Source organism: Schistocerca piceifrons, unplaced genomic scaffold, assembly GCF_021461385.2.
Source record: "Schistocerca piceifrons isolate TAMUIC-IGC-003096 unplaced genomic scaffold, iqSchPice1.1 HiC_scaffold_943, whole genome shotgun sequence".
In the NCBI taxonomy this organism is placed as follows: Eukaryota; Metazoa; Arthropoda; class Insecta; order Orthoptera; family Acrididae; genus Schistocerca; species Schistocerca piceifrons.
Window position 1 is genome coordinate 1,547,501 of NW_025729216.1, and position 15,000 is coordinate 1,562,500.

Genomic DNA, 15,000 nt, shown 5'->3' on the forward strand with positions numbered 1-15,000 from the left:
ACATGCCGCCCCCCCCCCACCCCTCCCCACGTCCCCACGTCCCCACCTTGCCCCCTGCCTTCGCAAGCTGGTTGGTGACAAGTTTGCATGTTCAATGCCCTTCGCATGCGACGTACGCAGGCTACGTTGTGGTGCGGCCTGTGTCAACTGTCCGCTGATGTCGTACGCGTGAACCACAATCTGTACTGCACATTCGTCCTTATGTACTGAATGATACATCGTGGCACATGTGTGACCGTACAACGACTGCGCCCAAAAACGGCGGACCATACAGTGCAAATATTGTGCACGCAGCTACGTGTCGTCTCCCTATGAGAGCTGGATTGCTGTGTGGTACGCCATAGAGACGTGTGGGAGGAACGGACGCCGTGGATGGCGATCAGCATGAGCTGTCTGTTGATGTATTCGGACCTAGTCGTCTCTCCTCACACACCGTGATGGCATGGTGCACCGCGTTCCATATCTGCGACATGCTACAGAGGCCGGTTGACAGTCGTTCGAGCAATGGACATCGCATACGTACGGGGGCCACCTTCCACGTATTGTCTAGGCGTGCACATTTTGTTGCGTGTATGTGGGCAGACGTAGTGTGGCGTGACACCTGACACAGGCATGCAATAATCGTTGAAGTTGCAAATGGCGATGGACGCCTGCGTTTTCTGGTGAAGTTACGCAAATGAAGAAATGGTAACCTGTTGTGGTGCGGTTGTTCTCGCTAGGGGTGAATCGGTGATGGCGACGATAGGTTGAGGTACTAACCGGTTGTTCCAGCGATACCCACCATGCCGACGAAACTGAACGGCATCTGGGTGTGAAGCGATACGCGGCGGTGGCTGGGTGGGACCGTCCCCGGCCGGTGAGGGGGCGCCTCCCGGCGTGCTGGCCGCGCGGTGCGTGGGCGCACGCGCTACAGCCGGCTGGTGGGGGCGGCCAGTGGCAGGCGCGCCGGCCGACGGACGCGGCAGGCGTCGCAGCTGCGCGCCGGCGCACCCTGCGCGCGGCGCCGTGCGGCCAAAGTAGGTCCTCGCGGGCCCGGTGCGAAGCGCGGTGGACATCTTCAGTGTGCTGGTCCGATTGAGGACTGTGTGCGTTGAGGATGCGCCGCCGCCCGGCGCTCGGCGCCGCGACGCCGTCTGCTGCTCGGTCGCCCCAGCGGTTCTCGCTGGTGGTTTGTATCGCAGCTGTGCGGATGTGTTGGCGCGTGCGCTGTGCTGGGAGAGTTCGCTTCGGCACCCAAGTGGGGCTTTTGTCCTTCTGTGGCGCTGGCGTTGGAGCTGCCGGTCACCGTAGGTGGCGCGTGTTGTCTCCCGCCGGCAATGCCACGACAGCACGCTCCCGGGCCTCTGTCGGCAGCGGCAAGCTCAGTTGGGAGCACGGGTGGTCGCACCGAAAGCGTCTACTCGCCTAACTCCGGGCGATTGCGCCTCTCTCGAACCCGACCAAGTACTTGGGACGGCGCTGCGCGCCGCCGGGACCTGAGAGGGTTTCGAGGTGTATTGTGCAGGGGAGCTCAGCCTCCTCCTGTTTGCAGAATGATTGAGCGGACGCTTGCGTGTTCGCGCGGGCCCCCGGGACACACTCCCGGGCGGCCGGCTGCTCAGCTCTAGTTGACGCAGCTCCCTGGTTGATCCTGCCAGTAGTCATATGCTTGTCTCAAAGATTAAGCCATGCATGTCTCAGTACAAGCCGCATTAAGGTGAAACCGCGAATGGCTCATTAAATCAGTTATGGTTCCTTAGATCGTACCCACGTTACTTGGATAACTGTGGTAATTCTAGAGCTAATACATGCAAACAGAGTCCCGAGTCTGGCGTGAGGTCAGTCGCTTGACGGCGCGTATCGGTGCGGGCCCGCCCGTCACCGGCGCGCCGTAAGGCACGGAGGCTCGCACTGGAGCGTATTGCTTCACGTCGAGCGTGCCGCGACAGTCCTCACTCGGGGAAGTGATGCGTCTCACATAGCCTCTCCTTCCCAAGTGGCTCTTTCCGCCTTCCCGTGGTGCCAGACGTCAAGCTTGGCATTCTGCCTTGCGTCAAAAGGGAGAGCTGCGACCCAACCCGATGCGAAAGCGAAGGGTGCGTGGCACAGGGGGAGCTGTGTCGAGGGACCGAACACCAGTCCCTTTCTGTTCGCAGGGCACAGACCAGCAGGTGCTCTGCATGCCGGCGACCTCGTTTGTCGGCGTGGGATCACGGCGCGAGTCGGCAAGGGTGCTTCGCCGCGCCCCTGGGTAACCGGGGCGTGTTCTGCCAAACCCAGGTGGTGGTGACATCGCCTGGGCCAGGTTAGATGGGCCCAGACCGCCGAACGACTGGGGGACCGACCCACCACCTGAGTAGGAGTGGGTCCCTGGCCTTCGGGTGGAAACTCGGGCAAGTAGGCGGCGAAGGGCGAGAGGTGCATCCGCCTCTCCGGAGTGCGGGGTGCAGTTGCCGAGGAGCGTCGTGTGAAATCGTCGGCGACGAGGCCATCGATGGGGACCAGTGCGCTGGCGACGGCGTGCTGAACCCGGCAGCTCTGAAGTGCCCTTGACCTAGGGGCGAGGTCGGTGGGCGAGCTGCAGAAGTCCCCCCCCATGCCAGAGGAGCCGGTCCGGGGCAAGAGACGGGCTCCCATCTTTCATCACTCGTTACTCATCATGGCGGCATCTGAAACGAGTGATTCTTGTGCGACCAAGCGCGCTTCTACTGCGCCTGATCCCTCTCCCCAGGACGAGCTGGGACAGGCAGAAGGTGAATCTGTGACACAAAGGCACAGTAGAATTTCACTGCTCTTAGAGCAGAACGTAAAAAATGGGAAGATAAGCCAAGCGGCTTTAACAGCTATTAAAAATGAACTTACTGCATGGGCCATCGCCCACGCTAAATTAGAAGGACGAGTAGAAGAACTGGAAAAAGAAAATCAAAGATTGAGAAACCAACCGACTAAGACTTGGGCGGCGGTGGCTGCGCAGGCGCCAACAAAGCTGCATACTACAAAAGATAGTATTGACAAAGCAGTCAAAAGAACAGACACTGCGGTCTTCCTCAGGACACTGCCTGGGCAAGACACCAGTGTCAAGAAAATACAAGAGCTCTTTACGAAGACCATAAACCCGACCAAAGATAAGATCAGAATAAAAAGAATAAAACCTAGTAGAAACTCAGTTATAGTAGAAGTAGCCTCGGAAGAGGACAAGGACAAAATATTAAACAATCAGAAATTAAATTCACTTGTCAAGTGCGAACCTCCCAAGAAGAGGAATCCACTTGTAATTCTCTACGACGTTCCAACCATCATGACAGATGACGAATTGACGAATACAATAAGAGAGCAAAATTTCGATGACACAGACGAGGAGGAATTCAGAAAGAGCTTTAGATTGAGATTCAAGACGGGGCCTCGGGGGCGTGATGTGGTACATCACGTAGCCGAGGTCACGGCACAGATGTGGAAAAGAATTACAGCAATGAGCAGACTATATGTAGGTTTTCACTCAATTAACGTAAGAGACTACATCGTGGTACCTCGCTGCCACAACTGTGGTGACCTGGACCACATCCTAAGGATGTGCACCAGGGAGTCGGCTTGCACGAAATGTGGTACAAGTGGACATAGCCGTAAAGACTGTAAAGCAGCAGCGGTCTGTATTCCCTGCAAAAACCGAGGGAAGAAGTCATGCGGAGCCTCAGGACGCAGTTGCCCAACATACAGAATGTTGGAACAACGACTCATCTCAAAAATAGACTATGGCTGATCATAGCCCAAGAAATAGGATGCCAAAACATAAATCCCCAAGTAAGAGGAGGCGGGACGCTATGAGGGCAACCAGATTTAAGAACTTCCTAATGGCGCTTTCAAGTGCCACTACAACGGAAATAACAGATAAGGCCGTACAAACGGAGCCTTATATGATAGACAAAAATATACAGACAGATCCTCCAGTGGTTAACATAGATCCCGCCCCTCGACGAAGGGAAATAATGCCGACAATCCACCTGAAGCGGCAAGAGCATCCTATAACAGAGATATCTTTGATAAAACCCAGCATAAAACCCATACAAGAAAGTGCTGTTACAAGCACAAGCTCGAAGCCCACAGTGCATAACACCCCAGTGGTCAGATTGCCACCCGTGGACCCGGTAAGGGTTTATCCCAACATCGAGTACACGATGCAACTGGCCAGACTGGAAGAGCCGATTACCCTGGCCACCGCCTTACGGCATGTGGTCCGAGTAGGACACGAAGAGGGAAGAAAGGTAACCTTCTCGGTAATGGAGGCTGTAGATAGAATACAGCTTAAGTCAGTGAATCTCCCAACCGATTTCGGAGCCCTGCGAGACTTACTGAAAAAAGTTTTTGAGAGACGCAGTGAAAAGTTTGACCTTCAGGACATCTACGAACAGGCCGTACTGGCAAATGGACGAATTGCTTTCGACTGGAGTAAGACCTGGCCGGACGACCATATGCACACATACTTTCCACGACGACAGAAATAACAATTGGACAACTGAACACGCATAACAGTCGACTTGTTATGCAGGAGCTCCGTAAAGAGGTGGAGGAGAGGAGACTAGATGTGCTCTGCCTACAGGAGCCGTACTCCCAAGCTGGGAAAATAGCCTTTGCTGCTACAACATGGCAAATTGTCAGCGGAGATGAGGATCCAAGAGCAGCAATAATAATAACAAATAAACTCCTAAGGGTAACTACCCTCTCACAATTTGCAACTCGTCACTGCAACGTCGTGGAGCTCCAGTCACCAACGGGAGTAATCATACTCATAAACATGTACTTCCAATATGGAGATGAAATAGAACGGCATTTGGAACATCTGGCAAGAGTCACCACGGCGTTGCGAGGACGAAAAATAATAATAACAGCTGACATCAATGCAAAATCCCCCCTATGGTACAGCGGCACCAGAGATGCAAATGGTGATAAAGTAGAGGACTTTTTAATGGCTTCACAGCTCGTGGTGGCAAACAAGCCGGGCAATCCTCCTACCTACACAGCAGGAGGAGGACAAGGAACGAACATAGACGTTACCTTAACGTCACATAACGCAGCCAATTTAATAAAGAACTGGACAGTTATAGGCAATGCCACCACGAGCGACCACAACCTAATAACTTTCACCTTGAGTGAAAGAGAGTGCCGCTGGACCATGGGATGGGAGGTGCAGTACAATTATAATAGAGCGGATTGGGAACTCTTAGCGAGGGAGTGCGACATTCCTCCATCACCAGAAGGTGACGTACACGAAGACTTCGACATAGACAGACAAGCTGAGGAACTGGTGGGTGCAGTACATAGAGCGGTGAGGGCCGCTGTACCAACCAGGAGGAAGGCCGTGGCGGCCTCACCAGCACCATGGTCGCCCGAATTAGAGGAGTTACGTCGGTCTGTCAGAAGGCTAAGGAGAAACTACCAGCGCAGTGTCGTCTGGCTGGAAAGACAAAGATGGCAGCTGCAATACAGGGAGGCTAAGCAAGGTTTTCAGAAGGCACTACGTGAAGTGAGACTACGGAGCTGGGAAAGCTATGTGCTGAACCAGTTAGCTGTGGATCCGTGGGGCCTCCCTTATAAATTGGTAAGGGAAAAAATCCGCTCTCCTCTGGAGCTATCAACTGTCAGGCGGGGGGACGGGATGACGGAGTCTTGGCAGGAAACTGCTGAGGTCCTTCTCCAGTCCCTGCTGCCTGACGACAACGCGGACGAGGAAACTGAAAACCAAAAGCAACTGCGGGACGCATATGTAATGGAATACAATAACAACACGGCAGTCTACCCATTCTCGGAAGAGGAGGTGGCTGCACAAATAAAGTCCCTGAAACGAGGGAAAGCTCCAGGACCAGACGGCATTGTGGCTGAGGTGGTGCAATTTCTGGCACCCCAGTTGGTGGCGCCGTTAACTCGCCTCTTCAATGAGTGTCTCCAACAAAGGAAGTTTCCCAAGATCTGGAAAACTGCAAATGTAATCATAATCAAGAAGGGACCAGAGAAAGATCCAACTGACGCCAAATCCTATAGGCCAATCTGTTTATTGGACCTATTCGGAAAGCTCTTGGAGAAACTGCTGGCTGACAGATTGACGGCTCATCGGATGCTGTGCGGGATGAGCAACAGGCAGTTCGGCTTCAGGCCGGGACGGTCGGCATCTGATGCGATCGCTCTGGCGGCTGAGGTCTGCGGCTCGACCCCGCACAAATATGTCGTTGGCATCATGGTGGACATCAGTGGCGCCTTCGACAACCTGTGGTGGCCTTCGCTCTTCTCCTGCTTACGGGAGAAGGAGTGTCCAGGGCCGCTATATGGGTGTCTGAGGAGCTATTGTAAGGATAGGGAGGTTTGGCTATCATCCCCTAGCGGAAGAATCGGAAAAACAATTAGTAAGGGATGTCCCCAAGGCTCAGTACTGGGGCCCCTGTTTTGGGACTTGCATATGGAACCTTTGTTAGACGAACTACAACAAAGTGAAGAAGTGCTAGAGGTGATAGCCTACGCAGATGACCTCCTCCTGCTGGTCGGCGGTCGTAGCCGAGAGGATATAGAACCAAAAATTGAAAGGGCCATTGAAAGACTACACCAATGGTGTCTTAAAACGAAAATGAAAATTTCCCCAAGCAAGTCTACTTATCTGTTACTAAAAGGTCAGCTAATAAGAAATCCTACAGTGAGAATCGATGGCTCACCGGTTCTTCGGCGACGTGAGGCACGATATCTGGGAGTCATAATTGACGAGAGATGGAACTTCGGAAGGCACATAGAAGCCGTAACACAGAAAGCTCTACAAATATTAAACAATCTCATTTCCATTGGACATAAACGTTTTCATCTCCCCCCTCATCTTATCAGACTTTATCACAACAGCATCCTCACATTAGTAGTGGGTTACGGCTCGGGAGTCTGGGCGCACAGGCTCACGCGGGTCGTGCCCGCCATGACAGTGAGAAGAGTCCAGAGAAACATGATACTAAGATCAGTGGGGGCCTATAGGACGTCACCGGGGGGAGCTCTGTTAGTTATAATGGGGCTCTGCCCGCTAGACATCAAAATTAGAGAACAAGCGGCATGGTATTGGGTGAAAAAAGGAGATGGGGAAAAAATAATAGATATCATGGGTGTGAGAGTAGAGGATAAAAGGGAGATAAGAAACAGAGGGGAGGAACTGTGGCAAAGGAACTGGGAGGAGGATGAAACGGGAAGAAGAACATTTGAGTTCTTACCTGATGTCAAAGAACGTGGTACAATGAAGTATTTTGAACCCACACGAGGACTCATCCACTTCCTCACTGGTCATGGACCCTATCCGACATACTTATGTCGGTTTGGGAAAAGGGCAACCCCCGAGTGCGACTGTGGCGCAGCGGAAGGAACTCCCGAACATGTGGTTTTCGAGTGCCCTCTCTTCAATGACGTGGCGGAAACTTACAGAGACAGACTTCCACATAACCAGACATACGACCTTTTAAGGCAGGAAGACACTTTTCATACCTTGAATGCTCTGGCAGAAGAGGTATCACGAAAGGTTTTAATAGAGTACCTAAGGGATCTAGGGTAAATATCAAATACCTAATTCTCGAACAACCAACCGATTAGGACTTGATCTCAGTCCCATACCGCCTGTGCGTGGAATGGCCGACTTCTGGTAGTTGGAAACCGCCACGTGCGGGATTAGGGGGATGGGATCAACAAACCGATCACGACAAAGCACCAATAAGACGTAGGTTAAGTTAGTAGAGTAGGATTAGATTAGAATACTAACATAGGAAGCTGCAGCGATTACTAACCTCGGCCGGCCCAGTGCCAGGGGCACGCTCCTCGGGGTTAGCTCGGGGAGCCTGGCCACTCCAAGTAGGTTTATACTCACTGGCACACCTGTGACGCTGCAGTTAGTAGTCATTCTAGATCAGACATAGGTAAATTAAACTGCTCATTGCTTTTGCAAGAAATTAACACTAACTCAGGAACCTAAAGTAGTATCTCATAAATAGAATGCATAGGTAAACTAAAGTATTATTGTAACTGTAGGAATTTAATATTACCTAAGAACTTAGAAAGTAGCTCACTAACACTATTTGTATATTAGCTGCAAAATATTAAACTATGTAATAATCATTATGGCCCACTAATCATGTTAGGAGGTGGGCTAAACATGTATAAATAATATTGTTGTCAATAAAGATTTTTTTTTTTTTAAAAAAAAAAAAAAAAAAAAAAAAAAAAAAACAGAGTCCCGACCAGAGATGGAAGGGACGCTTTTATTAGATCAAAACCAATCGGTCGGCTCGTCCGGTCCGTTTGCCTTGGTGACTCTGAATAACTTTGGGCTGATCGCACGGTCCTCGTACCGGCGACGCATCTTTCAAATGTCTGCCTTATCAACTGTCGATGGTAGGTTCTGCGCCTACCATGGTTGTAACGGGTAACGGGGAATCAGGGTTCGATTCCGGAGAGGGAGCCTGAGAAACGGCTACCACATCCAAGGAAGGCAGCAGGCGCGCAAATTACCCACTCCCGGCACGGGGAGGTAGTGACGAAAAATAACGATACGGGACTCATCCGAGGCCCCGTAATCGGAATGAGTACACTTTAAATCCTTTAACGAGTATCTATTGGAGGGCAAGTCTGGTGCCAGCAGCCGCGGTAATTCCAGCTCCAATAGCGTATATTAAAGTTGTTGCGGTTAAAAAGCTCGTAGTTGGATTTGTGTCCCACGCTGTTGGTTCACCGCCCGTCGGTGTTTAACTGGCATGTATCGTGGGACGTCCTGCCGGTGGGGCGAGCTGAAGGCGTGCGACCGCCCCGTGCGTGCTCGTGCGTCCCGAGGCGGACCCCGTTGAAATCCTACCAGGGTGCTCTTTATTGAGTGTCTCGGTGGGCCGGCACGTTTACTTTGAACAAATTAGAGTGCTTAAAGCAGGCAAGCCCGCCTGAATACTGTGTGCATGGAATAATGGAATAGGACCTCGGTTCTATTTTGTTGGTTTTCGGAACCCGAGGTAATGATTAATAGGGACAGGCGGGGGCATTCGTATTGCGACGTTAGAGGTGAAATTCTTGGATCGTCGCAAGACGAACAGAAGCGAAAGCATTTGCCAAGTATGTTTTCATTAATCAAGAACGAAAGTTAGAGGTTCGAAGGCGATCAGATACCGCCCTAGTTCTAACCATAAACGATGCCAGCCAGCGATCCGCCGCAGTTCCTCCGATGACTCGGCGGGCAGCCTCCGGGAAACCAAAGCTTTTGGGTTCCGGGGGAAGTATGGTTGCAAAGCTGAAACTTAAAGGAATTGACGGAAGGGCACCACCAGGAGTGGAGCCTGCGGCTTAATTTGACTCAACACGGGAAACCTCACCAGGCCCGGACACCGGAAGGATTGACAGATTGATAGCTCTTTCTTGATTCGGTGGGTGGTGGTGCATGGCCGTTCTTAGTTGGTGGAGCGATTTGTCTGGTTAATTCCGATAACGAACGAGACTCTAGCCTGCTAACTAGTCGCGTGACATCCTTCGTGCTGTCAGCGATTACTTTTCTTCTTAGAGGGACAGGCGGCTTCTAGCCGCACGAGATTGAGCAATAACAGGTCTGTGATGCCCTTAGATGTTCTGGGCCGCACGCGCGCTACACTGAAGGAATCAGCGTGTCTTCCTAGGCCGAAAGGTCGGGGTAACCCGCTGAACCTCCTTCGTGCTAGGGATTGGGGCTTGCAATTGTTCCCCATGAACGAGGAATTCCCAGTAAGCGCGAGTCATAAGCTCGCGTTGATTACGTCCCTGCCCTTTGTACACACCGCCCGTCGCTACTACCGATTGAATGATTTAGTGAGGTCTTCGGACTGGTACGCGGCATTGACTCTGTCGTTGCCGATGCTACCGGAAAGATGACCAAACTTGATCATTTAGAGGAAGTAAAAGTCGTAACAAGGTTTCCGTAGGTGAACCTGCGGAAGGATCATTACCGACTAGACTGCATGTCTTTCGATGTGCGTGTCGTGTCGCGCAACACGCTACCTGTACGGCTCGCAGTAGCCGTGCGCCGCGTGCGGAACCACGCGTGCCTCTCAAAACTAGCGGCAATGTTGTGTGGTACGAGCGCTGAAGCGCTGGAGCGGCTGGCGTGCGGCACCTGGCGCCTGGCGCCGGTTTTGAATGACTTTCGCCCGAGTGCCTGTCCGCTCCGGTGTGGAGCCGTACGACGCCCGTCGGCCGTGAGGCCGTTGGACACAGAACGCTGGAACAGGGGCCGCCACACGCCTCACTCCCGCCTATGCGACCGTCTCGAAAGAGGCGGCGGAAACTGAGAAAAGATCACCCAGGACGGTGGATCACTCGGCTCGTGGGTCGATGAAGAACGCAGCAAATTGCGCGTCGACATGTGAACTGCAGGACACATGAACATCGACGTTTCGAACGCACATTGCGGTCCATGGATTCCGTTCCCGGGCCACGTCTGGCTGAGGGTCGGCTACGTATACTGAAGCGCGCGGCGTTTGCCCCGCTTCGCAGACCTGGGAGTGTCGCGGCCGCCTGTGGGGCCGGCCGCGTCTCCTCAAACGTGCGATGCGCGCCCGTCGCCTGGCGGTTCGCATACCGGTACTTTCTCGGTAGCGTGCACAGCCGGCTGGCGGTGTGGCGTGCGACACCTCGTACAACGACCTCAGAGCAGGCGAGACTACCCGCTGAATTTAAGCATATTACTAAGCGGAGGAAAAGAAACTAACAAGGATTCCCCCAGTAGCGGCGAGCGAACAGGGAAGAGTCCAGCACCGAACCCCGCAGGCTGCCGCCTGTCGTGGCATGTGGTGTTTGGGAGGGTCCACTACCCCGACGCCTCGCGCCGAGCCCAAGTCCAACTTGAATGAGGCCACGGCCCGTAGAGGGTGCCAGGCCCGTAGCGGCCGGTGCGAGCGTCGGCGGGACCTCTCCTTCGAGTCGGGTTGCTTGAGAGTGCAGCTCCAAGTGGGTGGTAAACTCCATCTGAGACTAAATATGACCACGAGACCGATAGCGAACAAGTACCGTGAGGGAAAGTTGAAAAGAACTTTGAAGAGAGAGTTCAAAAGTACGTGAAACCGTTCTGGGGTAAACGTGAGAAGTCCGAAAGGTCGAACGGGTGAGATTCACGCCCATCCGGCCACTGGCCTCCGCCCTCGGCAGATGGGGCCGGCCGCCCGCGCGGAGCAATCCGCGGCGGGGTCGTGTCCGGTTGCCTTTCCACTCGCCGCGGGGTGGGGCCGTTCCAGTGTGCGGTGGGCCGCACTTCTCCCCTAGTAGGACGTCGCGACCCGCTGGGTGCCGGCCTACGGCCCGGGTGCGCAGCCTGTCCTTCCGCGGGCCTCGGTTCGCGTCTGTTGGGCAGAGCCCCGGTGTCCTGGCTGGCTGCCCGGCGGTATATCTGGAGGAGTCGATTCGCCCCTTTGGGCGCTCGGGCTCCCGGCAAGCGCGCGCGGTTCTTCCCGGATGACGGACCTACCTGGCCCGGCCCCGGACCCGCGCCGCTCTTGGCTCGGGATGCTCTCGGGCGGAATAATCGCTCCCGTCAGCGGCGCTTCAGCTTTGGACAATTTCACGACCCGTCTTGAAACACGGACCAAGGAGTCTAACATGTGCGCGAGTCATTGGGCTGTACGAAACCTAAAGGCGTAATGAAAGTGAAGGTCTCGCCTTGCGCGGGCCGAGGGAGGATGGGGCTTCCCCGCCCTTCACGGGGCGGCGGCCTCCGCACTCCCGGGGCGTCTCGTCCTCATTGCGAGGTGAGGCGCACCTAGAGCGTACACGTTGGGACCCGAAAGATGGTGAACTATGCCTGGCCAGGACGAAGTCAGGGGAAACCCTGATGGAGGTCCGTAGCGATTCTGACGTGCAAATCGATCGTCGGAGCTGGGTATAGGGGCGAAAGACTAATCGAACCATCTAGTAGCTGGTTCCCTCCGAAGTTTCCCTCAGGATAGCTGGTGCTCGTACGAGTCTCATCCGGTAAAGCGAATGATTAGAGGCCTTGGGGCCGAAACGACCTCAACCTATTCTCAAACTTTAAATGGGTGAGATCTCCGGCTTGCTTGATATGCTGAAGCCGCGAGCAAACGACTCGGATCGGAGTGCCAAGTGGGCCACTTTTGGTAAGCAGAACTGGCGCTGTGGGATGAACCAAACGCCGAGTTAAGGCGCCCGAATCGACGCTCATGGGAAACCATGAAAGGCGTTGGTTGCTTAAGACAGCAGGACGGTGGCCATGGAAGTCGGAATCCGCTAAGGAGTGTGTAACAACTCACCTGCCGAAGCAACTAGCCCTGAAAATGGATGGCGCTGAAGCGTCGTGCCTATACTCGGCCGTCAGTCTGGCAGTCATGGCCGGTCCTTGCGGCCGGCCGCGAAGCCCTGACGAGTAGGAGGGTCGCGGCGGTGGGCGCAGAAGGGTCTGGGCGTGAGCCTGCCTGGAGCCGCCGTCGGTGCAGATCTTGGTGGTAGTAGCAAATACTCCAGCGAGGCCCTGGAGGGCTGACGCGGAGAAGGGTTTCGTGTGAACAGCCGTTGCACACGAGTCAGTCGATCCTAAGCCCTAGGAGAAATCCGATGTTGATGGGGGCCGTCATAGCATGATGCGCTTTGTGCTGGCCCCCGTTGGGCGAAAGGGAATCCGGTTCCTATTCCGGAACCCGGCAGCGGAACCGATACAAGTCGGGCCCCTCTTTTAGAGATGCTCGTCGGGGTAACCCAAAAGGACCCGGAGACGCCGTCGGGAGATCGGGGAAGAGTTTTCTTTTCTGCATGAGCGTTCGAGTTCCCTGGAATCCTCTAGCAGGGAGATAGGGTTTGGAACGCGAAGAGCACCGCAGTTGCGGCGGTGTCCCGATCTTCCCCTCGGACCTTGAAAATCCGGGAGAGGGCCACGTGGAGGTGTCGCGCCGGTTCGTACCCATATCCGCAGCAGGTCTCCAAGGTGAAGAGCCTCTAGTCGATAGAATAATGTAGGTAAGGGAAGTCGGCAAATTGGATCCGTAACTTCGGGATAAGGATTGGCTCTGAGGATCGGGGCGTGTCGGGCTTGGTCGGGAAGTGGGTCAGCGCTAACGTGCCGGGCCTGGGCGAGGTGAGTGCCGTAGGGGTGCCGGTAAGTGCGGGCGTTTAGCGCGGGCGTGGTCTGCTCTCGCCGTTGGTCGGCCTCGTGCTGGCCGGCGGTGCAGGATGCGCGCGCCTGCGCGGCGTTCGCGCCCCGGTGCTTCAACCTGCGTGCAGGATCCGAGCTCGGTCCCGTGCCTTGGCCTCCCACGGATCTTCCTTGCTGCGAGGCCGCGTCCGCCTTAGCGTGCTCCTCCGGGGGCGCGCGGGTGCGCGGATTCTCTTCGGCCGCCATTCAACGATCAACTCAGAACTGGCACGGACTGGGGGAATCCGACTGTCTAATTAAAACAAAGCATTGCGATGGCCCTAGCGGGTGTTGACGCAATGTGATTTCTGCCCAGTGCTCTGAATGTCAACGTGAAGAAATTCAAGCAAGCGCGGGTAAACAGCGGGAGTAACTATGACTCTCTTAAGGTGGCCAAGTGGCGGCGGTGTGGCTGCATCCGGACTTGGCTTTTCTAAGTGCGGTCTTGATGTAGTCGTGCTGCTGCTGCGAGGTGCCTTCCTTGGGTTATAGTTACAGGGAGAGTGATGCGCAATACATGGGCCTAGCCCTCTTAGCCTCTCCTCTCCTGCGGTCTTCTCCCCTTCTCGTGGGCCCGCTGATTTTCGCAGAGTGGAAGACCGCACCAGGGGCTTGGGGGGGTTACCAGCCCCCCCTCGCACTATCCCTTTGTTTAGTTGGGGGCAGTAATCAGAGAATAAGTGGTGGCCCTTCCGCTGAAGGTGCCACCCCAACTCCCCCAGCACCTAGCCGGCCAACCGGCCGTGCCGAAAATCTTGTAACTTTTGCAGCTGAATACACCTGTAGTGAGTGCCACCGCAGCTTCACCACCAAGAACGGTCTCGGGGTCCATCGCCGCCGCCAACACCTTGCGGCCGCCAACGCGGAGATCGTCACGGAGAGGCATCGCGCGAGGTGGACGGAGGAAGAAGTCCTGTCGCTCGCCAAGGCAGAGGCCGAACTGTTCCTCGAGAGGGACGCCCGGTTCTTCTTTGTAAATCAAGAACTCATCAGGATGTTCCCCGACCGAACGCTTGAGGCAATCAAGTGCCGACGGCGGCAAGCTGCCCACAAGCAGCTTGTCCGCCAATTCATGGAGGCGCTTGAGATCGGTCGGGGGGAAGAGCCGGCGTCCCGCCGGGGAGCAGCGAGCCCGCTGTCTGACGCGGGCGAGGCCGCTGCGCCGCCCGTCGACGCAGCCGAGGACTTCGCGGCCGACACCACCGGGCCGCCGCCGGAGGGGCCGACTGACGCCGCCATCTGGGAGCATCTGGCGGGGCTACCCGCTTCCGCCCAGCGTTTCTCTGCCCTGGATCGTGTCATAGGTCTGGGGCGGGGCACGCCGCCCGATGTCATCCTGGGCATGCTCCCGGATGCCCTTGCGTCGGTCGGGTCCAGAGGGGAGAGATCGATCACCAGGACACAGCGGCCGCGCCAACCATCGAAGCGGCCGCCTGCTGCGCCGCCGACGCAGAAGCGCAAGCGGCGCCGCTGGGAGTACGCGAGAACGCAGGATGCCTTCCGACGGTCGCGTGCACGTTGCGTGCGCGGCCTTTTGGATGGCACCCTGCTCCAGCCGCCACCTGCCATCCCTGGTCTGCTGGACTTCTGGGCGGACCTCTTCACCAAGAAGCCCATCTCCACCGCGGGCTTCATTCGTGACCGCCTCCTCCCGCACTCAGAGCCTGTCGCTCTCGAGTGCATATGGGGGCCGGTCACACATGAGGAGGTCGCCGCCGCGTTGCCGCCCAGGGGATCAGCAGCCGGGCCGGACGGCCTTACCCCAGCGGAGTTGCGGCGCCTGCCGCACGAAGTCCTGGTGAAAGTGATGAATCTCTTCCTTCTGGCCCGCGCCCTTCCGGAACGCCTGCTTCGCGCGCGGACGTCCC

The 15,000-nt window shown here is 55.5% G+C and overlaps 1 non-coding gene and 1 pseudogene across 1 annotated transcript; both read left to right on the forward strand.

Annotated features, from left to right (window-relative positions):
* Positions 1–10,294: 10,294 nt before the first annotated feature.
* On the forward strand, positions 10,295–10,449 carry LOC124772667. The gene has a single exon (XR_007014134.1). It is a non-coding gene; the product is annotated as a 5.8S ribosomal RNA (ribosomal RNA).
* A 188-nt stretch (positions 10,450–10,637) lies between these two features.
* LOC124772596 overlaps positions 10,638–15,000 on the forward strand; it is a 7,960-nt pseudogene continuing 3,597 nt past the window's right edge.